At 38.5% G+C, this 23,535-nt stretch overlaps 1 pseudogene; it reads right to left on the reverse strand.

Annotated features, from left to right (window-relative positions):
- Positions 1-264: 264 nt before the first annotated feature.
- LOC107720214 (SMC5-SMC6 complex localization factor protein 1-like) overlaps positions 265-23,535 on the reverse strand; it is a 28,628-nt pseudogene continuing 5,357 nt past the window's right edge.

Genomic DNA, 23,535 nt, shown 5'->3' on the forward strand with positions numbered 1-23,535 from the left:
CTCGCCCCTCCCCACCCCCCAACCATTCAAATTTCCATAGGTGGGAATTATTTTAATGATATTCTAATGGGCCGCTTTGTGATATCACAAAACCCGGAAAACAAACGCTGTAGTCCAAACGAGCCGTTCGTTGTAGTTCTTAAAAAGGGATTTAAAAAAAACGAAATATCTCCCTTTGGAGTGGACTTTGAGATTTGTAAGTTTGAAGATCTTTTTTATGCCCAAACATACACACTACACACTGACTAAAATTCAAAAAGTGAAAAAGCATAATAAGACCCCTTTAATTCTTATTTGTATCCATTCAAAACTCACTAATCACTAATCAAACCAGGAAACACGTTTTACTAGTAGTTTACCAAAAGGCAGAGCTTTACCACGGTCTCTACAGATAGATGCCCATTTTTTGCAGACTCTTTTAGAACTAGTCAAAATCAGATCGTCCAGTGATCAGTGCCGCCCCCTCCGCCTGCAGATCGTCAAGCAGCTGCACAAACAGTCTGGTTTGATCCCCATGACAGCGTCTCAATGCGGGGCTCATTTGTGACCCATACTGTTCCAAACTCAACACAGTCCTCAGGTCCTCAGCCAGGGTCACGGCACGGGACTCTCCCCAGGTGGAGGCTAGCTCATCTGGACGGAGGCGGATCAGGGTGCGCATACAGTGGGACTAAGGTGGAGAGAGGTAAGGGGGGATTTGTAGGTAGGTATGTGTCGCTCTTGGAGGTAGGAGAGGAACAGGCAGCTGAGCACCCATGAGCAGGACTCTATGAAGGGCAGATCCCGAACCTCAGAGCAGGGAGCGACCAGAGCTTTGTCACCTTCTTCTGCACAGCGAAGGAGCTCATCACGTAGCGCCTCAAAAGACACAAGGTCCAGAGGGGTCTGACCTTGATTGTCACACAGCTTTAGAAGAGGAGAGCCTTGAAAAGAACAAGAAAAGTACTTTACCATACAAGCTTACAACAGCATCGACCATTTGAGATGATCAGACGTAGTTAAGATTAGAGGTCGACCGATAGTGGATTTTACCGATACCGATAGCTAGGTTGGACCACACTGGCCGATACCGATTAATCAACCGATAGTTTTTAAAATGGTAAACGACGAGCGATCACAATCACAAGTATGATGATGATCTGCAAATGCGACTGAAATGGTCGCACTGTAGAGCCCCGCGATGCGTTCTCGGAGAAGTCACACACCAGACGCGTCACTTTCAATTCCAGCAGCGGTCTAAAACTGTTTATTTAATCACCAAACGGACATAAGTTTGCTTCAAGAATGAACAATGTGGCATAAATGAGTTTGAAGTTCGGTGTTTAAAAAAAACAGAGCAAAGGGAAAGAGAAAGTGCGATGACAAATATAATGTAATTTAATGGAAAACTATGTGAATGGCGCTCTGGTCCGCGGCAGGATTTTATTTTGAGTTTAAAGTTTCCCGCTCTGTGCAGCGCGCAGTGTCACGTGTCAAAACAAACAACAGGTGCTGTTAGTGATTTCTGCCTCTAGAGGCCGCTCTCGTACTGTATAATGGCAGCGGACCCTTCTCGGCCACTCCAGCAACGGACTCAACCCGGAAAACTATCGGCATTGATTTTCGCAGATAACCGATAGTTCCGCGACCTCTAGTTAAGATCGTGATAACACTGCTAAAAAATAACTTAAACCAGCTTAGAATGGCCTGCTGGTCTCTTAACAGGGTCAAGCTGGTCTAGTTTGGTGGTTGTAGGCGGGCTTTGTACACTCAGACAGGGAGACCAACTGGTTGACTAGCTAAACCAGCTGAACACCATCTTATGAGCCTATAGCCTAGACCATGTTAAACTATTTAAGACCAGCAAACTTCTGAGGCTGATTTATCTGTTGTTTTTCAGCAGGGTAGGGCTAGTTACATTTGGGCAAATTTACAATGTTTAGGTGACTGACGTCACATCAACACATTTAGCAAAGGGTCATCATTATTGTTCAATGTGAAAATCCAATCTGCTGAATTGTTTTCGTTTATTAAACACACCGTCAGTCATCCTGAGTAATTACAGCCATGCTTTTTTATCAATTAAAGCTGAAAAAATAAACAACACAGCTTTGTGAGGAGGAAGAAAGGATATTTTCCAGGCACCATTAGTCTAATGTTGAGCCACAGGCTAGCATCACATCTAACTTATGCTAACACAATTAACAGGCTGAAAACTCACATAAGAGTCAAAGTGACACCTAGAAATGGCACAGTTAGAACAAGAAAGATCTTCAGTGGCTTAAATTCAGAAATTGTGCTTATAACAACAATAACCCCCCCCCCCCCAATATATTTAATGAAAAAACATCTTAGGAGGAGATTAGCATGAGCTTGCTAATGCTCTTACTAAAAATGTACTGTGGCGAAGTTGTCTCATGGTACTCAATGGGATTTCAAAGAATACCACGATATATGTCCAATATAAAAAAAATTGGCATATGGTACTTTTCAGTGTTTTTCTGTTAGTGTGGCCTCAACCATTCACAGGCACTATTGAAATGAATGATTTTTACAAAGGAGTATAAAAATGTAACAGGAAAAAACCTGAATTAACTGAATTCAATTTCAAAATCAATTTCAGCTCTTGCAATAATACAATTCTCAGCTGTTTGATTTTCACGACAGAGTTTCTAGATGCCCATATATGAATTGGTTAAATGACATTTTCTCTCTATTGTGACTGCAGTTAAAGTGGCTTTAATGTGGCTGAAGGTAAAGCCCATGCACACTCGTTCTTGGCGTAGCAAACGCCAGCCGTGTCAAGTGCGCTCTTTGTTTGCATTTAGATCTCCCCATTTCTATGGCAAACTGCTCTCGACGATACTTCACTCTTAAACCTCTGTGCTAATGTGGCAGCCGTTCTACTAAATCTCACACAACTCTGCACCTCTCTTAAAAGCTTTGCCGTGCTTTCCGCTCGCTGTTGATACTCAGATGAAATCCCACTATCAAAAGACAGGATCATTATATGCACAAGTGCAAGAAAAAAAAGATGCTGCTTTATATCACAGAATTACTAAAGGCAGGGCCACGAAAAAAAATCTTCTTGCCTTTGTTCTCTTTTACATTTTTTGATGGTCAATCTGTTTCAATTGAATTCTTTTGAATACTGATCTTTCAAAATGCACAAATAAAATAATAAAAATGAATATTACCAATGCCAAAGTCTTGGGTTCTATGTTCAGGGAATACATGAACTGATAAAAAATGTATAAATGTAAAGTGGTTTGGATAAAAGCGTGTGATGTAAATCTGATACCATCACTGTACATGGGACCATCACATTATGTTTAATTTGTTAGGAAAACCTGCTTATGCTGACAGATAACTCCTGGTACAACTTTGGTAAAAAAAAAAAAGTGGATTTTCAAAAAGTCAGAGTCAGAGCAATTGCTGAGGTCAAGGAGCTGAAGAAGACAGTAAGTCCATGAGACCGAATGGAGGAGAATAACAACAAATTTCTTCATAACAGGTCATCACCGTCACCCCCTCCACGGATGAGACCTTGCCCAGAGCTCAAGCAAGAACTTTACAAGTTTAAGGCCAGTGTGCACTTCTCTGAATCCTTGACAGATGTATTCAGCGTGTACATTGTTGGCTTTAGGGAAAACAGTGTTGTTATTTGACATGAAGAAAACACTGTTATCCTTTCGATGCTCGACTTTGAAATACAGTGACAATTCAATAAATCTGCAAATGTCTATTCTTTGTTGAAGGGAGAGGCCTTGGATTGCCACCAGCTTCCCCCTGCTTGATGTTCTACAACTTTGATAAAAATTGGACAGAGAGAAGGCCATGTTTTATGCACGGTTAAATGGTGCCCGAGCTCTGAAAAGGGTTGTTTTTTTTTCTCCTGTAAGGGGAAAGGGAATGCTTGTGTCCTTCACAACACACTAGACATTCAAACATCTTTTTCATTCGTACCAAAATGGGCGCACACACCAAGTCATGCTCAAGTGCAAGTTCATTTCGCACTATAAGTACCATGACACCACACCGTAAGCTAATGATGAAAATACAGCATCGGTATTCAAAAAAACATTTATTAGAACTATACTGGAACATGCCGAGAATGTTTAAGCAATGATTTTACCACAGTTTTAAACCATGTTCTTCACTAGCCAGAGATACAAAAAAACAGACTGTAAATCAGGGGTGCCCAATAGGTCGATCGCAAAGGCAATGCTGGTAGATCGCACATCTTTTAAACATGCTTTAGGAAAGCGTAAAGGGTGTTTTTACAGTGTTGAGCAATGTAGCCAATCACAGACATATCTGTTGATTTCTGGAATGCAATGGTCAATCAGAGACGTATATGTTAAAGAGATAGTTCACCCAAAAATGAACATTTGATGCTTATCTGCTTACCCCCAGGTCATCCAAGATGTAGGTGACTTTGTTTCTTCAGTAGAACACAAATAAAGATTTTTAACTCAAACCGTTGAAGTCTGTCAGTCATATAATGGTAGTCAATGGGCTCCACAGCTTTGAGAGTAAAAGAAAACATAGACAAAACCAAATTAAACCCTGCAGCTCGTGACGATACATTGAGGTCTTAAGACACGAAACGATCGGTCTGTGCAAGAAACTGAACAGTATTTATAGAATTTTTTATCTCTGATCCACCACAATGTCCAACTGTCCTGAGCGCGTTCACAACATCTGGCGCATGACGCGTGTACATGCTCTGGCATAGTAGACGCATGAGCGGAAGCGATCTGACGTGCGTATACATTAGGGCTGCACGATATATCGAAATTATCGAAATATCGCAAATGTAAATATCGCAATATGCATATCGCAACGGCCCTTCAGTTCTGCCGCACACGTGCAAAGCGTGCGCACACAGAGAGAGACGCGTTTCAGACCGAGTTGATTCGTCTTTCGCATCTCCTTTTTCTGTACCTGAATACTACTGTTTATTTTAGCTATGCTTGTAAATTGTGTATTTCTTTTTTTTTCATTTTCTTTTTAATTTTTTAACTGACTGTTCACTTGCCTTTAATCATGTTTGAACTTTCTCAGACTATAGTTTTTGCTGTGGTATATGAAGAAGTACTTAAAGTTTGTGGAAAGCAAAGTTACAATGATATAAAATTAGTGTCATTAATTTTTTTGTTTGTATGTTCACATTGATGTTAAATTACATTTTCTGATTTGTGACATTACTTTTTAAGTAATGCTAAAACACTGCTGGTCACTTTCAGAAGTTATAGTGATTCTTTATTTTCCAAGAAAGAATGTGAAACAAATTGGTTATATAATTTTCATTTTTAAATATTTTAAAATATAATTTAAATTGATTTTACACACTTTAAGCAATATCGTATCGCATATCGAATATCACATTTTTTAACAAGGTATCGCATATAGCATTTTTCTTCAATATCGCACAGCCCTAGTATACATCACTCATTGGATGTTGTGAACGCGCTCAGGACAGTTGGACATTGTGGTGGATCAGAGGTAAAAAATTATATAAATACTGTTCAGTTTCTTGCACAGACCGATCGTTTCGTGTCTTAAGACCACAATGTATCGTCACGAGCCGCAGGGTTTAATTTGGTTTTGTCGGTATATGTTTTTTTTTACTCTCAAAGCCGTGGAGCCCATTGACTGCCATTATATGAATGACAGGCTGCAACGGTTATTAAAATACAACGGTTGAGTTAAAAATCTTTAAGAAACAAAGTCACCTACATCTTGGATGCCCTGGGGGTAAGCAGATAAACATAAAATTTTCATTTTTGGGTGAACTATCCCTTTAAGACAGAATCCACTCACCGCTGAAAACACAGGTTTTTGTTCAAAGTAATACAAGCTCGCGAATCCTCTCATTACAACATACAGTGTACACACAATGTAAATGATAGATTGTTAGTGCAGAGTAGAGAGAGTCATGGATTATAGCAAAACTTTGTGAGATCGTGACAGATAATTAATAGGAGTGAAGGCTGTTGGCGCAGACAATGTTTTGCGCAGCATGCCGGCAATATAGCGCTGTTGCGCTTTGGGCGTCCCAAGTTCGCGTTCAAGCTCGTGGACCTTTCCCGATCACGCCTTCACTGTCGTAATCTATTGTTCTGTGTGTGTTTTCAATGTAGTGTTAAAATGGAACAATAGTACAATTGAACATGAATGTTTTTATTTAAGTATTAGATTGATTCAAAATAAATGTGTTGGTCCGAACAAGCTTTTTTTTTTTGTTAGCTTTTTTGTTTTTTAATTGGTAGATTTCATTGAGTTTGTCATTTGAAAAGTCGATCCCCACACAAAAAGTGTGGGCACCCCTGCTTTAAATAAATAATGGACACTTTTCACAAGACTGTGATGATGCATTTAATGGTCATCAGCATCGTAAATCCTCGAAAGTTTTTTATATCTTGATTTTTAAAAAATGTATGTACATTTATAACACTATACTTTGTGTTATATCACCTTTGCATCAAATTACAAAAAAACTAGTTAACGCTAGCGCGAGGGTGTTTCTAATGCAGCGTCTATGGGAGGGACGGTAAATTTGACATCGCTCTCTCTTCTGACTGCCGTTATCAGTCTCTCTCAATTTTTTTCCTATCGTGGAATCCTCTCTCAATGTTTTTCTTTTGCTATTTGAGCAAATGGGAATGCAAAAAATATTTGTGGTACTCTCCCATTCACTGCTCTTGAAGTTAACCCAACTACGACGACTTCCGCTGCTCAGAAACCCGGAAATGTGTAAAAGGCCCATCCTCAATCATTTAAGCACACAATTCTCCTCGAGTTTGTTGGAGAATCTTTCTCGTTGAGAATACGCCCGTCCGCCAACATCTGAATCAGGTAGCATGCTTTTTTAACGCCGGTCCCGCTGCAGAGCTGTCAAATACCTGACAGGCCGAAACCTGGAATGTGACAAAGGCTGAGACGGGGCCCTGCTTTCCCGACCGCCAGTGCAAATGCGAGCTCGCCAGCGACTGCTGATGAATGCGAGCTACGGGCAGATCTCCCTCCCCCAGGACGGCACGATCAGCCGCAACCCTTTCTTCACAATGGCCCATGAAACACACATCTGTCAGCGCTTAGCTACGCAGATGCACGTGCAGCCGCTGGAGTGGTCAGCCGGGGGTTTTGATACGACGCTGGCGCATTCGTCACGCCGAACGATTGAAGTCAGTCCAGGTAATGGCGTGATGTGTCAGATACTTCGCTCGGTAGATAAATAAAACACCTGGGGGGATTAAATGCCAGCGATGGTAATTATGCCCCCTGTACAGGCGACAACAATGCGGGGGGATTCGGTCCTCACAGACGAGCTGCTGCTGCTAACATGCATGTAAACCACACATCAGTCAGAGCAAAGCAAGCCGCCCCTTAGCCTTTAGAGGGCAGACGAAGACTACGAATAGAAAGGTGGAGGAGGGGAGGCAGAAACAGCGAAAACGATTCCATCCGTTCTGTATCTACACATATTTAATCTAGACAACACGAGCCCTTAGTCTATACTAAGGGTACACTTCTTTGTTATGCTGTGAACCCGCACCGATCTAACGCAAGTCTGTTTGTGTGTGAAATCACATTACACTGAGCTAACAGAGATTGACCAAGACAAAAGGCCAGGCAGGCACAGATTAGGACAGATTACTGTGCATGGGGGGCACAACAGAAGCTTTTTGTAAACCTGATTCCCTGGCATCGCACTTGAGCCACACGAGCCCCTCCTCGGTTCATGTTACAAACACAGCGTAGACCCATCGATGCCACCACGCTAGACTGATAAAGATAGATGCCATTCATCCCACCTAGATTATCAGAGCAGCACAGTGTCGGTTATGGCACGCAGATGGTGCTCTATAAAGATTTGAGTCGGTTTCAACGATCTAGTCTCAGCCTCACACGGCAAGCCAGACCACTGTCTGATGCATATTGCACATGAAAATGGCAAGAGCTGGATGAAATCACCAGTTCTGATCTCATTATCTTCTATGAGTCAAAGGGCACCAGTCCACTTGGAACAAACATTGTTTTGACAAGGTAGTGGTGCAATGAGAACACATCCCTTGTCCAGACTGTGCCAGATTGGTATTAATATTATAATATATAAATAATATTATTTAATATTAACTCTCTATTCTATTTCTATTTTATCTACTTCTTTTCTTTTTATTTATTAAAAAAATACCCTCTAACACTAGTGTTCTCTATTCTTTTTCTATTCTATCTACTTGTTTTCTTTTTTATTATAAAAAATCCCTGCTACGTGTACTACGCTAGACTAACTGAGACTTGTCACAGCACTTGCATATTATTGGTCTTTTGTTGGTTTTGATTGCTTCTATTGTCCTCATATGTAAGTTGCTTTGGACAGAATCCCAGTTTAGAGTAAATAAGCTTGTTCTGTGCTTTTATTGTGGCATGCTGTGACTGACTACATCAAAAGGGCCCTTCCTGTTCAAATGGGCTGTTCTTGGCCAGAATGAGCAGAAAGTGCATGCCAATAGCCAATAATAAACAGTCTGGCTATGTTTGACTGCATACAAATAACTGAAGTACTAATAAAGCTATTAATGTGAATCTTGAGTTAAAGTAGAAAAGAAACTGTTTGCATACTGATATTATTGCTCCAAACTTCATAGAAACAAAGCAACATTTCAACTACTATATTTTTTTTTTGTTGCAGCTTTAATATTTGTGTAGACATCTCTTTTTGTCTTGGTTTAGCAGGTATTACACAACTAGATTGGGCTGAGTAGATTAATTAAGTAATTTTATTATCCAAAACCGAAATCCAATCAGTAGGTGTTTGTTGTTTAACTTGTGGTTATATGCACCAAGATTTTAAACCGATGAAATGTCGTTATTGACAGGGCTATCCAGCACAATGCCGCAAAAATCACAAACCAGTACAACTGACAAAATATCCTGCTGCTTGTCGTGGTTGTGGCTGTTGTCATTACTGTGCAAGTATTCTAGTAAATATTTCAAAGAGAGTATCTGTGCCATTTTTTAAAGAAAAAAAGCATGCTGCAAGTTTGGTGGAACACACACACACACACACACACACACACACACACCAAATAGAGAGTCAAACATTCGGTATTGATCCTAACAGTGGCACAGCTGAAAGCCTGGTGAGATCAGTGTGAGGAAGTGACTTGGTTAATTATGCATTTTAATAGGAGAAAAATTATGCAGAGGAAGCTCAAAGGCACTCGCAATCAGAGGGAGAGAGAGACTGAAGGAAAGAAAAACAGGGATAGAGGTAGAGAAGTCTGAGAAGAGAAGCTGATTAATGTATTTGGTGTGACTAGCACAAACAAACAAACAAACAAACAAACAGAGCATGAGGAGTTGTGTAATAACTAAATTGAGAGCTTTGCCAGAGCTTTAATCTAACGCGGTTTCAATGCAAAATGCGAGGGGGAAATACTCCTATTAATGTACACAGAGTGGAAGAAAAGGAGAACAACGACGTTTGAACTCAGCCGTATTAACAAAGACATTGAGCCATCGTTTGTCATTACAGTGCTGGAGCAACAGCGCCGAGAAGCTCGAAGCCTTTAAGTGTTTTATACTCTAATACCACAACAAAAGAAATCATGGCTCTTCTGTTACTGTCTATACTATCGACGACAGGTAGGAAATATAGTCCAGAAATGATTGATGTATGGTGAAATTTTGGTGGCAACAATGCTGTTGAGAGCTTCAGAAAGTCATGAGACAATGCTGGAGAAGTACAATGACATTATAGTTTTACCTAACAAGAGTGTTTGGGTAAAACATACTGTAAAACTACTTTATTTACTATCTGTTTACAGACAATGTTATAATGGTATTTGCAACAATTTTATAGGGTTAGTTCATGATTTACTCACCCCATGCCATTCAAACCTGGATGACTTTCTTAAAAGATATTTTAAACAATGTTTTTATCCATATAATATCATTTAACTGGGTTCAAAACACCATTTGACCCAACTGACATTCATTGCATGGACAAAAAAAAATACTGCTTTTTTAAAAACAAAATATCTACTTTTGTATTCCAAAGAAGAATGCAAGTCATGCAAGTTTGAACGACACGAGAGTGAGTAAATGACGACAGATTTTGGCAAGGCAAATAAAGTTCAAAGGGAAACGATATAAGATGGGACTTGATTTCATCTACCAGAATTGGTTGGAAATTTGGGAATCAGGAAAATTGGGCGGCCTATTATATTTCCCCACCCAAGCGGCTTTGGCGATGTGGTACTGCAGAAAGAAAAACTTTATATTTTCCTTACAGATTTTGAAAACATTTCTCTGAATTATGTATAATATGACCAGGGACATTACAATTTTGTTGTAATATTTTTGGCATAGATATAATATCGACAAATTGTCCATCATTGACTACAGTATCTAATGCGCACAAATACTGATTACAGGAATAACTTTACCTACAGTGAACTCAAATTGTTTGAGATAATACTGAAAATCTAAATTAAGCATGCAAATAAATAAGGTTTAGAGTAAAAGGGGGAAAAACCAAATACCAAGTCATTCTGAAATTCATGCTAAATTTTCACTAATTCTCTCATACTAATAACTTGATGCTCTCCATGCACAAACGGCTACATAAATGACATCAGACCTGCATCAGGATCTCATCAAAGGCGATGCTGAGCACTTACAGGAAACCTCAATTCGGTTTAAAGTGATAGTTCTTTTCTGTACGTTGTGAATAGGACTGAGCAGAACAATCTGTTAGATGCTGACCCTTGTACGAGAGAGCCCGAGTCATGCCAGCAAGCCTTAATCCATTCCAGTCCTGAAAACAGAGCTGTATTCACAGCAACCATCAAGCCATTAAGATTCGAAGGCCATGGCAGTAACTCGAAGGCTCTTTCATGGCCGTTATTCGCTCTGCTATTCTTTGGATACAAGCTGCTGGGTGCTGGAAGCCGCACGCAATACCAATCAGGAAATGGTTGAGTGAAATTACGCTCCACCACGCTTACAATGTGTCTGTGTGTGTGTGTTGGGGGGGAGGCTTGAGCTGGCAGCCTTGGGTTAGGCAAGCTGATGACACCCATCCCTGCCCTCGGCCATGGCATGGTTAGCATGCCAGTACCCACGGGCAGGAGAAGGAGGGGCTTGTCTTTTACCCTCTCACCCACCCATCCACTAACATTCATTATTATTTCATGCTGAGAATGCTGGGATTAAGAAAGCCGTGTTTTGCACAATGTAAGAGTTGAATGACCTTGAAAGCAGAGAGCAACAGTGAGAGCGAGGTGAATGTTTCATGTGCATATATGCCTGTCCTTTTTATTCCAACATGTTGTGAAGAAAGTACATTTACTTGAACGCCAACATTTGGTCTGAATCTCTTCCTTTATTTCTGTATGTTTTATTAAATTGTTTTCTATATTCAATAATAATGACCTATTGATAATGAGCGACTTTGTGACCCCGACTCATAAAGGGAAACAATTTTAATTCTAGGCATCTTATATAAACAGGCACTAAAATCCATCTAAAAGAATTACCTAGTAATATTTAATACTAATTTTATTGTTCATAAGAGTTCCATGCTTTTTAAAGGGATAGTTCTCCCAGAAATGAAAACATTTACTCATCCTCAAGTTGTTCCAAATCTGTATGATTTCTTTTTCTGCTGAAGAGAGTGAAGAGAGTTGGCAAACAAACAGTTTCTGGCTCAGTTCCAACTTAGCCCCCCCCCCCCCCCGGTTCACTATCCCTTTAAACAATGATTTTCCATGACTTTTCCACTCATTTTCTAGCAATTGATAGACAAGGGATAAATAAAAATAGACAAGGGATAAATAAATAGACAAGGGATGGATAAATACATAATTAAATAAATAATTAAATATAGGACAATTTAAAGCCCATTAAAAATTCATAGTTGAGAAAAATCTACATCCAATGTCCACTTTTCTATGATTTTGTAAAATCTGTATTTACTTTCCATTGCCGTGGGAATGATGTGTAAAAAAAAAAAACATTTTTATTGTTTTATTTATTTATTTTATTTAATTTTATTTTAAAATAATTTGTCACATGGGAGGACCATCAGAAATTAAGTAATGAAGGCAAAATGATTAAAAATGGTGAATTAAATCAATTATACATGAATTTATATTTTAAGCTAGAATCTTGATTTCTATAAAAAATAAAGCTCATGGCCATAAGTCAACTATCTAAACTGAATCTACATGATCATCTGTGAATAAGATGCCAAATGGCAGGGATCAGTCCTCAGGTTGAGTGTGTGTGCACCTCCATGTCTTATGAGGGATCTCGTGGGCTGTCTGTTTCCCAGACACATCCCAATTCTAATTTCATGAAAAAAAGAAAGCATCTTTTCTTGACCTCTTTTCATGCATTGGTATAGGGCCAATCTCAGTCTGCAAGAAGAAAAATGAGAGAGAGAAAAAAAAAAACCCTTCTCACCGGGACCAAACAATCCCAATCTAATTTACTTTTTGAGGCCAGAATATCTACATGAGCTAATAGGGAATGAATCAAATTAACTATAATTAGTCAAAATGGAGAAGCGAGCGAGCGAGCAAGAGAGAGAGAGAGAGAGAGAGTGACAGTAAGGAGTGTGGGAAACCAGGAGCCCGTCTCATTTTGTCTCTCCTCAAGTCCCTCCCCGTTGTCAAGCCATCCCGCGCTTACCGCATTGACACATGTCGCGCTCGCTTCAAAGCTCGCAAACATCGATTGCATGTGGCACGCAAACAGCCAGGCGCACCAAAACATTTCTGTTCTGACAGATTTCCCCCGTGAAAAACCAGCATGTGAATTTCATGAGAGCCGCAGACCTGACTTGTCTAATCTCTTCAGGAGGATGCTAACAGCGTCATCCACGCCGATGGGTTATTCCTGCAGATGGATGGTTTTTATAGAGGAAAGAACGTAAAAAAGCTTGAACCCTGAATGGCAGAAGATGACACTATGTGTGTGTGGTAGAACTCGACTGTTAAGCCACAGGAGAGGCCTGGATTTAACAGATTTCTACAAAGCACTTGTTTGTTTACACATGTAATGCTGCTGTAATCTGACTTTCTGCCGCTTTCACTCATCAGTTTGTTTATACTGACATCACACATGGAAACAGAAACAGTTTTCTCCTTATTTATTCCAGTAAGAGAGGCACTTCCATATGACTCTATAAATTCAGCATTCTCAAAGGAATCGGAATCTGAACATGTTTTGAAGTAATACGGTATAATATGGTATTCAATACGAGTCAGGCTCCCATAGAAGGGCCTGTTTGATTGTGACTGGATAAGAGACTCGTGAGAGACTGAACCAGGAGGAACAAGTGAACTCATCACTTTTTTGAAATTCAACAGCTTCTTTAAAGTTGCAGTTGAAGGGTTTACGTTTATGCGAGCGCGACTGTGTGCATGCGCTCTCATGTTTTCAGCCCTCTTATGTGAAGAAGATCTGTATTCACAGTATGAATCTTCATGCATTGAGTGTGTATATACGTGTTTGTATGCGTTGTTTTCTGAAGGTCTGATCTCAGAATGTATATACGTGCATGTTGGGCACTCACCGCCGCGCCTTAGCAGCATCTTGGCGATGTGCGTGCGTTGGTTCAGAAGGGCATCGTGTAGCGGACTGACTCCCTGGACCTGACTGCCCAGCTGCAGGTTGGGGCAGTGCTGGAGCAGGGCCTTCACACACTCTGTGCTGCCATGGTTACAGGCTTCATGAAGGGGCGTCCAACCAGCGTGATCTACAAAAAGTGACGCAAAAAAAATACTGGGAAGATTTTGGTGCCTACATACATTGACAAGGTCAAGCTTGACAAATGACAAATTAAACAAAAAAACTATACATACATAAAATTTTACGCATATTATGTCCTTTATTAAAAACTATTCGCTGATGTCAGAAAGCAAATAAATCGGTATAATTGGCACATGCATAATAGGTACTTTTAATTCTTGCCATATTATTGTATATTGATAAGAACTTAAATTAATTGTCAGAATATATCATAACAAAATGCCTCATCATAAAAGGTACTGCTTCTCTTCATAGTGTTTTTCTAACATTAAAAACCAACTATTCGCTATTACATTGCTACATTAATGGAAAGTAAATTATGAAACTTTTTTTTGTCCAGTATATTATAAAATATAGAATGCATTTGTTGAAATTAGAGTTACGATAACAATAAAGGTAAACAAAACATCAACTATTTGAATTTATTTTAGCAAATCGGCCTCAATTGTAAACATTTCTGTACGTTATACCATAATTGCATAAACAAACTGACTGAAAAAAAGTTTTCATATAAATCCTGTTTATTTTTGTGAAAAAACAAAAACAAAATGCAACATTGTAAAAAAATAAATAAAAAAAATAAAAAAATACTGCATTTTTTTAAACGAAGAGGCCTCAAACGCAAACATTTCTGTACATCATTACATAACAGCACAAACATACTGATTCTAAAATGCAATTGTTTGCTAGTAATTTTCATACAAATTAAATTTTAAGATTCGCACTGTAGTCTTTTCAAGTGAAATAAAACTACAAAAATAGCAGAACATATAAATACATATTTTTTTAGCAAAGAGGCCTCAATCGTAAACAATCTGTATGTCATTACATAATTGTGCAAACATACTCATTCTAACATTGGCATTTTCAATAAAAACCCTTTTTGAGTGAAAGAAACCTTACAACAAAACAAAAACAGCGCCACATTGTATAAAACAATACAAGCGGAATTTTCATCAAGGTATATGGCAAAAATAACCACGATTACATTAAGATTTCAAAACAAGATCGGAAAGCGAAAGCATTCACAAAATTTGCTTGACGCCACGACAGTAAACCGAGCCTAAAACAGTGTCCGAGCCTACCAGACACACCCTTACATTTGATCTAAAACGTTAGACGTGTGACGTACGCTTTCCTTTATATGAATTAACTGTTTAGCACACAAAAAAGTAAAACAGAAGAAATGGGACGATTCTACTGAGGGCAGGGGAGGAATATAGAAACCTACCTTTAATGTTGACGTCTGTTACAGGCACGCTGAGGATACGAAGCAACGTCTCCACCTGGTTCCTCTTGCAGGCTCGATGAAGGAGTGTCTCGCGTACACATGGATGGAGAAGAGAGAAAGAGAGAGAGAGAGAGAAAGGGCAAGTGAATAAGAGAAGTGGGCAACATCCAAAATCAGGGTGCGTCCTGCCAACTGCCCTCACAGTCCCATAACCGCTTATTTAACGTTTTCTGTGCTCGACATTAAAACGACTAAACGGGCACACACCGAAACGACATGGAAAATGTAAAAATTAAACAGATAAAAGGGGCTGACCCTGAAAAAAAAAAAAAAAGCTAGAGAAGCCTCAGATGGGATTTTTCAAACAGCCAGAGTTCAAAAGCTCCACTGGGCAGTACGAATGGGAACACGTGATTCTCACTTTTGCAAACTACAACAGCCAGACACAAAAGCCTCCAGGGACTTTTATTTACATTTTCCTTCTGCCTGCTCCCTTTGTAAGGCAGCCTTCATCCCTCGCTCTCCCGATACGATATCAAATCAAGAATATATTAGAGGGTGGGCTGCTTCCTTTTTTCATGTGTGGCTGAACTTCACAAGAAAGTAAAAGGCCAAACTTGAGTGCCTCTGTGGCTGCCATTATAATGCCGCTGTGCAAAGCTGCTAATAAATGCTTTACTGGGTCTCACCAGGGTGCCCATTTCTCTGCAGCCTTGGCCGGCTAGATAAAACCCGGCGTGCTAAAAGAGCCAAAGCGGAGAGAGGCAGCGGGGAAGAGGAGGGGGAAATAAAGCAGACAGTCTTCTTTCTTCTTGTGGCAGGGAAAAAGGGAGAAGCTGCATCCTCTTTCACATCAATACATTGGGTGCATTTTCAAGAAGTCCCTTTAAGCCAGATCAAACAGAGAAAATTAGGTTAGAAGAAAACGTAAATGACCAGATAAGGCTGATATGTCTGTGACTACAGAGTGGCGTCTGTCATGGTATAAAGAAGAAAGATGCGGAAGTCGTGGAATCATGGGCACTGGAGACTTTCTATACCCATTTTGGACTGATGGACTCCAAGAACAAAACCAAATGTTGTAAAACAAAGAAGGGGGATTCACTTTTTTTTTCTCCCAAGAATCCTGCTGACAAAGATGGATTCTTTTAACTTTCAATTAAATTCAAATATGTCTAGAAATAACTAGAAATTTTTCTATCATTTTTCATCATGCGGTAACAGTGCATAGTGACACAGATGTTTGAAGTCACAAAACCAGAGACTCTCTCCTAAAAATCTGATCATAAGTGGTTACAGAAAACCTATCTGAGACACAGTGTGTTGGGAGACCACTAGTCGTCGGATCACCGGAGACGGATATTAGTATCAGGTGTAAACAGGTTCTGACAAACAACACATGAATGGAATGTTCCAGACTAAGCTAAATCAATGATAGAACTTCAAAAACTAAGATGAAAGAAATATATAAATACATAGCACATATCTATAATAACCTCTCTCTGTTTCAAAGGAAGGAACAACAGGGTAGGCAACAACAAGCCCCTAACTCACGTGTCAAAGTACATGAAAGCAAGATCACAAAGACTCGCAACCCAAAATCAACGAAAATAATTAGCAGGGTATTATGAAGAAATAAAACAGAATGCAATACAAGTATGACTTAATGAGTGCCTCAGCACCATGGCAAGTTCTGGCTCGCACTAGCCCTTTTTTCACACCCTAATAGGCCCTAAAACCCAGTGATTAAACATTTCTTAACTCCCCATGTGTACACAGTCTCAGAAATGCCAGGCCCAATCTTCCCTCTGTTAAATCACTTTAATGGCTCCAATTTGGACACAACGCTTCCATTATAGGCGTAATTGCATACTCAGCATTTACAAGCTCGAAGAGGATAAATCCATCCTGTCCTTTTCTGTAAATTGTGAAATGTGTGTAGCATTTGCGGTTGTTGTTTTTATTTATTTTTATCTTGTAGAGAGTACTTTCTTGCGTGGTTTGTGACGTCTGGCATGACAGCTCTGGTGCAGGTTGGCTAATGGTTTAAATAACCGGCTATTTGTCACAAAAGTGCATTTTGAACACTGTGATGACAGGATGCATTTTCAATTTGACCACTTTTAAGTTTAAGCAACATCCTTTAGTTTTAGGAGTCATAAGAGGTTTAGTTTATGGGATTGTGAACAAGAACTGAAAGAGGCCAATAATAACTAGGTCAAAGATATTTATTTTAGTTTTACACACCACTTGCACTTGCTAATCTTTTTTTTTTTTTTTTTTTTGTGCTAATTTTGTGCATCAAAAATGGCATTTTTTATTTATCACTGCCCTGAGCTCTGTAACATGATACATTTTTAAATAATACAATATAACAACTCAATTAACACGAATGTACTTTTGCCCTTTTTGAAAAGTCCTGGTTTAAGATTCATCTTTGCCATTCTAGTGAGGGACTCATTCATAAAAGGCTGCAAAGGTTCACTGATTCTCAGTGGGGCTACACAACATATTAAGAACCAATAGAGCTTGTGGGTGAACAGATAGGATCTGTCATGTATGCTAACATCAGCATATCATGAAACTGCTCATAAATATGGTTAAATTAAGACTTTATACATAGCCAGAGGACTGGAGTGCTCCAATTGCCCCAATTGCTATTATTGCTATGTCAATTTATTTATGACAATTAAAGTTATCACTTTGTATTTTGTAAAAAACGCTGGCCCCTAAACAAAGTTTCACAATTAACCACAATTAAAAATGCATTGTTATAAAACAACAACAAAACTGTTTAACATAGCTCAAACACAGCAAAACATTTTACAAAAAGTATCATGTGTTTACAGATTTTCGTTCTGATTGGTATTATATTTTGTATATAATACATTGAAATTCCTACATTGTAGCTAAGAATAAAGTGTCCAAAACTGTATGTAAACATCTGTTATGCCAGTTCTTTAAAGAGTAAGAATGCATTATAAGCAAATGTAATGGCTAAACATCCTAAAAATCCTACAAAGGGCACAACTGAATATACATATATTATAAAGAAAGAAATCATCCTGATATCACAATCTGAGCTTTACCCCAAAATCATTACCAATGTGCTTATAGCATAATTAACTGCAGCCATAAGCCACAATGAAGCGTATTGAGCAGACAGACAGCTCAGGGTGAAGTTAACAAGGCACCATGGACCTGCACACCTTGTGAAAAACACTGCAGCGTCTACCTACAGAAATCTACAGCTGAGAGCCTGCGGATGCTTCATCAAAAATTGATGCGCTACACATCAGTATAGGGAGCACGTAGTGCAAAAACAACACAAGGCAGGGAGCAGCAGCCTTGAGTCTCCTGAAAGCAGGGCTGTCTCTCTCTCCTTGCCCTCCCCCGCTCCCTGCTCTGGCGTGGGGGTCTTTCTGATCAGGTGGAAGGGGAAAGATGAGCGTTGACACCTTGGTGGGTTCACACGGAGTGCCAACCTCCTAATTACAGAAACTTCCAGGCCTGGCTACCTGTGTCTTTCTCTCGCTCGCCCCCTCTTCCCCTCTCCTTCCTCACAGCAGAATCCTAATTGCAGTGTTTAATATTCTTAAACGGGGGATCTGACAAGCATTATGTTTGTGTGTGTGTCGCCTGATTTTTATGTATTTTCCACCTCTTCCTCACCAAAGGATGGAGGGAGCGTAAAAAGCATGTGGAATGTAAATGCTGTTGCCTGAGGTTATAAAGAGAGACTCTGTTGAGAGCTTTTGACCTAGCTGAATGCACTACAGAACTGATATAGACAGATAGAAAGATAGATAAATGACAGACAGAGACAGACAGACAGACAGACAGACAGATAGATAAAACGACAGACAGACAGACAGACAGACAGATAGATAGATAGACAGATAGATAGATAAATAGATAGATAGATAGAAAATGACAGATAGAACGATATAAATGACAGAAAGAACAATAGATAGATAGATTAGTCATGTCAATATAGCAATTTTGAATTGGAATTTGACAGACATAAATATAAAATGACAAATAGACAGACAAACAATGACAGAAAGAGAAAGAATGATAGACAGAATGATAGAACAATAGATAGATAGACAGACAGAGAGACAGACAGACAGACAGATCATAGTTTTTTTGAGTGATAACGAATGAATGTTCTGCGTCTCTATGGCATGCAAGCAGACACTAACTCGTAGCAGCTCTTACCTGCAGCATTGACTCTGTGGTAACCTCTCGGGACAGTCTCTCGCCCTGAATCTGAGCCGCCTGCTGAGTCTTTCACAGCTCTGAAAAGAACACACAGTAACATTTAACAGACAGATTGAGACATCAAGCCATGTGTTTTTGAAGGGACAATAGTTCACAGAGCTTGTGGGTGAATAGATAGGATCTGTCATGTATGCCAACATCAGCACATCATGAAACTGCTCATAAATATGGTTAAATTAAGAATTTATCCATAGCCAGAGGACTGGAGTGCTGGAAAAAAGCCTGCAATATTTAAAACTTCCAAGACAAATCTCTCTTAAAACACAGAGCGGTGAGATGCTACCATAAAGTTCACTAAATACTTCCCACCTTATGCCGCTGCTTGTGTCTACAAACATCATTATATCACTGTCACGACATTTTCACACTACCGCAGGATGGAGTTGAGGGACTGGCATCTAAGTGCATCGCCTGTAGCAACTATCAGCCAGCCTGAACGCTAGCTGTACTTACTGAATCCTTTTATCTGAGGAGACAGCTATCCAACCCCCCCCGTGGAGCTCTCCCAGGATGCAGTCCCTGGCCAGTGTTTAAGAAACTGTCACTAAATGGCACTATAAGAGCTACAGTGATGTAGGCAGGATTGCAGCTGATGTTCTGGTTGGGTGAAGTGTGTTGGCTGTCTGCTCAAGTGTTGACTAAGACACATAGCTGAAAAAAGACAATCTCAGACTGATGGAGGGATAGAAATAGAGGGACGGTCACATGCAAAAGAAAATCAATCAATCAATCAATCAATCAATCGTCTATCTATCTATCTATCTATCTATCTATCTATTAGAGATTAAGGTGGATTTCAACTGTATGATAGGTATTAACCTATTTTTCTTTATTAATAGATTAAAATGATTATACTTTATAATGCAAAAATGTCTCCAATAACCCTCTCAATGCTGGCTTGCAGGCAAAATACTTTAATCTAGCTGATGCAATATTTTAGAGCACAGTAAAACCATAAAAAAAAAAAAATCATATTCACTACAGAAAATGTCATGACTTTTCCAGACCTGGAAATCACAACTTTAAAAATTCCCTGATATATTCAGACTTTCCTGAAAGAATAGACTTTGTAATAGTGCTTATGATAAGCACTAACTTTGTAATAGTGCTTATGATTTTCAAAACTTACAATTAAATAAATAAATCTTCATCAGTTATACTTAACACTGTGTAGCTCTTACAAAGAAAGAAAAAAAAAAGCTTAAAGAAGCTAAATGTATGATAATTTATCAGATTTTACTTATGATTAAAGATGTTACTAAAACTACTACCTACACAGAAAAAAGATGTCCAGAATTGTTGCCAAGATGGTCACAGAGTGGACTGACTTGCCCAAATTACAGATAAGGAAATGTAGCTGCAATATGAGGGTGAGTGCCGAGTATTTTCTAATAAATTATTGCAAAGGTTTGATTGATTGATTTTAAAATATACTGCAAATAGCTAGAGAAGAGTACTAGAGTCAGGCTGTAAGAGGACTTAAAGGACAGTGCTATCAGAGGAATAAAGGCTCGTGCTTCCTTTTTCAGCAAGAGTGTCTTGTTCCCAAGTAACTGGATTGTTCAGAACCAAGGCACAATCTAACACACCAGAACAGTACAAACATCCACATTCTCACAGACACATGGTCATTTAGTTTCCTATTAGTGAGGAGTAAACATCATTGTGTGCAGTGTTCAAGTCTGTGAGTGAGGACACAATGTTCTTCCTGTGACCACTGCTGTCCTAAAATATTCAGAAAGAAAGGGTTGAATGTTACAAGCAAATCAGTAGCCAAACGTTTTCTATACGCCAGTGTCTTCCAGCAATAATGTGTTTATGAATTTACAGCTGTATTATTCCAAGCTATCATGCCGAAGTAGACACCTAACAAAGTAACACATTTTGTAAAAGCAACAAAAAGTAACTTCAATGAAAATTTGTTCAATTAAGAATTATATAATTATTATTATTATTTCCCAGAAATATAAACATAAGTAGTTTTTTAACTGGTATATTGTAGAAAAGAAATGTGTTGATGTATGTATTAATATCATTCATAGTATTTAATTAACTTTCATTTTTCATTTTAGTTAACATTTTTATAATTTTTGTTATATGCTTGTCATTTTTTATTAGTTTTTGTATAAATATAAAAATAAATATAAATACATTTATATAAAAATATAAATAAATATAAATAAATGCAATTTTTGTCAAGAAAAAAAAAAAGAGAAGCAGCAGTAGTGAGTGGGGTGGACAACCCTAGCCCCGCTTTGCGCTAACTGCATTAAATATTTTTTAACGCAGTTAAACCGGAAAAATGTATATATATATATATATATATACAGGTGCATCTCAATAAATTAGATTAAACTACTTCAGTCTGTGTGCATTGAATTTATTTAATACACAAGTTTCACAATTTGAGTTGAATTACTGAAATAAATGAACTTTTCCACGACATTCTAATTTATTGAGATGCACCTGTATATATATATTAGTGCTGTCGATCGATTAAATAAAATAACGAATTAATTGCACATTTTTTCTGAAATTAATCACGATTAATCCCACCTAACAAAAATGTTTTTAAATATACTTTTATATTCCAATAATTTCACATTCAATCTTCACACATTTATACACACATTTATATAAAAATAAATAATTTATTTTATTTTACTTTTAGTAAGTTTAGTACATTTCTAACTTTCATCAGTTATATTTAATTTAATTTAATTTAATTTTATCTTTATTTCAATTCACAAAAGCAATTACAAAGTTCTCAGGCTGCATTTAAATGCAGTAATGGTTTGTCTAAGCATGATGTCTCAGTCGAAGCCTGTAGGGAAAAAAGGCAGATAAGCAGCAGCTGATTGAGCTGGTAGGAGAGACACACAGCCCCAATTACCCTTATGTCACCACTAGTAACAGGGCTGGTGGTCTGCTGCCATCACAGGTTGCCCCAACAGAGAAGGACAGCACCCTATCTCTCTCCATTAGTCATCTTAAACCCCTCTAATGCCCCATAATGGCAGAAAATTGTCCAATTAAAGGCACCTACTGCACTCTCTGCCTCTGTCATACACGTATGGATGCTGACATAAAGAGGATCTTATAGTGTTGTAAGTGGAGAGTGGTTATCTCAAAATGTGCTCTGATGGCACAAGGATGTAGAAAATGACACCTATTAATTCTTGTGATTTTACAGAGAAACATCTTACAAAAGTAAACACTAGTATCAGGTCTATTCATCGAAAATATAAAAATATTTTTAAAAAGTCAACGTATTTTTGCTTTTCTCCTGTGCTCTGTGATCTGCAGTGTCAGTATGGAGGACAATAACAAGAGCAGATAGATGTGGCAGAGTTGAAACTCACTCTGAGCCTGGCACATGGGCGGCACAACTAGTAGAGGGTTGATTCATCTCTATTCTGTCAGTCTGTCCCTTCAGGGTTTGGACTGGTTCTCCATCACACAAGATCCCCAGAGCTTTGAGGTAGGTTGAGACCTGGCAAGAGACAAGCAAAATAAATCTTAACATTTTTTTCTCACTATTTTTCCTCCATCTCTCACTGAATGTTCTATTCACTGTATTGTGTTGTGTTGTATGATGAATGCAGACTTCTGGGAAGGCAATTTGCTGCAAATGAAAGTGTAGTTGCTATAAATCTTGATGTTTATGTTAACAGACATGTACACAAGTTAAAACTCACAATTGGGAGCAGGCAGAGTGGTTCAGAGCTGAGGATCAGGCCCCTGCTGCAGCAGATGTTTGTCTATGTCTATAGATGTGAACATCCGGAGTCTTGCAGAGCAAAGGGCTGGAATCACTTCCTTCAGCATGTCACAGGGTAGGTCTAAAGGAGGAGACAGGAAGGTAATTAAAGCCATTAAGCTATTTAAATCTTTAATGTACATTCCCTCAAAAAAATTATATATATATAATTATCTATATAGATATAGATAATAGATACAGCCTTGATGAGCATAAGAAATTTCTTTAAAAAACATAAAAAATCTTACTGATCCCAAACTTTTGAACAGCAGCTTTCTTTTTTAAATAAATGAATACTTTTATTCAGCAAAGATGCGTTAAATGGATAAAAAGTGATAGCAAAAACTTGTATTGTTAGAAAAGATTTCTATTTTGAATAAATGCGGTTCTTTTTAACTTTTCTATTCATCAAAGAATCAAAGAAAAAAGTATCACAGGTTCCAAAAAATACCCC

Source organism: Sinocyclocheilus rhinocerous, unplaced genomic scaffold (assembly GCF_001515625.1).
Source record: "Sinocyclocheilus rhinocerous isolate Xijiao unplaced genomic scaffold, SAMN03320098_v1.1 scaffold62, whole genome shotgun sequence".
Taxonomy (NCBI): Eukaryota; Metazoa; Chordata; class Actinopteri; order Cypriniformes; family Cyprinidae; genus Sinocyclocheilus; species Sinocyclocheilus rhinocerous.